Genomic DNA, 2,248 nt, shown 5'->3' on the forward strand with positions numbered 1-2,248 from the left:
TTCAAATCTAGTGGCTGTCCTGGAGACTGAAGAACCACTCCTTCAGATCTGGGACCACTCACATTAACCACGACGACCTTTTCTCTTGATGTGAGCATTACCTCTGTGTCATCAACACAGACCATGAGTATTATTGATTCAAGAGTGTGTGAGGAAACACATTTATCATCTCATTGACATATGTGTAAGAAAAAATATTTTGATATTAAGAGCCAGTTCTCCTGCTAAGTTCAAAGATGCACTGAACATGATCAGAGGACACTACAAAGAGCATTTTCGGTTGAGTCGCATGTATCTTTATTTTCAGTCATATCCCTCCCCAATACATATTGTAATCATTTCAATTTGCTGTTCAAGAAAACAAAATTTGCAGAATAATTTGTAGTGTAAATATTATAGTAAAGTAAATACATACAAAGTCAATAAAAGATAAACAAAACTTAAATATGTTTTCTTTAGAAAATTCAAGTTTTTTTCTTGAAAGGTATTCATTTGTTACTTATATTAAGAATTAAGAAATTTCAATCACTAAAATATAAAAATCAACTCCACTCCATAATAACAGTCCTTCAAAAATGATAAGTACAAATTGCTTATACTAGGTCCTGATTCCCCAGTTTAATAAATCTTCAAAGTACTGAAAGGTGATACTATACATTTAAGAAGTCCTTAATTACAGCCAATGTTCCTCAATGCCTGATAACTGCTGCTGCTTTAAGGTGTTGAGAAACCTCTATTACCTGCAGGAGAACAAAATGCCATGCCCAGGACTCTGTCTTTCTAAGGAATTGCCCCATGTAGAACCCCAGGGCTAAGATACACTATCAGGAGTCCCAGGTCAATCATCTGGGAACAGTCTGTAAGTGCAGAACAAATGTCTTTTAAAAATAGACAGTGTTGATTTATTTTCTATGTATTAACTTACTTTGACGTAGATCCTAAGAGTTGGAGCACATATCATGGATACGCACCCCACTGATGCAGAAGCCTGAGGCATTTATGAAAAGTACCACTGAAATGGCATCAATGAGGCCCCCATGAAGACTTATTTCTCTTTTATTTGATGACTAGGATCTTTTCCAGGTACAAGTTATAATAGAAACCTTTTTAAACCAGACATATACCTGATGCTTGACACTTGCAATGCAGGAGTAAATATACAGTAGGTTCCACCTTCCCTCCCCCCAATCCCAGGTATATTCCCCTAATCTAATCTTGGTGCATGTGGTTGGGGCTTTTTTTCTCCAATTTATGCTAAGGCATAAAATTTATTAATGCTTTTTAGAATCATAGGGCCCACTGGAAGAAAATATAGAGTCATATTTGTTTCTCTAATGCATTCCTTTCCTTTGGTCATAATGTATACTCTTACACACATTTTGTAAATCTTATTGATATGCCTTTGTTATATTCTACCTCAAATCTTTCAGAAGGAAGAAGCACAGTGCAATATTTGAATAAACATAAAATTGTAACACACATTTTAAGTTAAAATATAAGACAAGAGTAAAGTATGGTTTCTTTTGTAAACGCTTTTTTGTTCTGAGTAATGTTTTCAGGTATATAGCTCTTTTGTTAAGCACAATACAAGTTTGTCTGCTTTACAAAATGAGGAGCTATAAAAATGAGTCCTTTCTTTAAAAAAAAAAAAAATCATTGGAGGCCAAATGTCTGGTGAAAGCTGGATTGCCAGCATTTGCTCTGTCATTAACCCTTGTGAGAATCCCGTAGTTCCCACCCTCACTGAGTCATATAGGTCACCATGGATACAACTGCCTCTACTCTTAGCCCCCAGTAGAGAAGCAACAGCTGTTGAACCACACTTGGGACTTTTGCCATTCTCTGTTCTATATAAATTGCACTGGTGAAATGGTTCAGATAATGTCACAATTGTTTTTGAAAAATTAAAAAAAAAAAAGGCATGTTGCAGGAAACATCTGAAATATTAAGCAGTAGTAAAGCACTAAAATTTAATTTAACTTTTGAAGTGGGATAACAAGTAACAAACATTGCGCAATACTATATTTAGTGTAATAAGAAGTAATAGAACATCCTTCAAATTTTCTCCTAACCAAAATAAAATTTTAATAAATGAACTGATAACTGCGGATAGAATTTATTTGGGAGATTCTTTGATAAACAAATACTTAAAATTTTGGGCAAAGAGCACAAAATGCTCTTATTTTAGATTATCATTTCTAAAGGAAGGAATATGTTTTCTGATTTGTGATATCATTACGTTTCTTAT

This window comes from Propithecus coquereli, unplaced genomic scaffold (assembly GCF_000956105.1).
Source record: "Propithecus coquereli isolate 6110/MARCELLA unplaced genomic scaffold, Pcoq_1.0 Scaffold167, whole genome shotgun sequence".
Taxonomy (NCBI): Eukaryota; Metazoa; Chordata; class Mammalia; order Primates; family Indriidae; genus Propithecus; species Propithecus coquereli.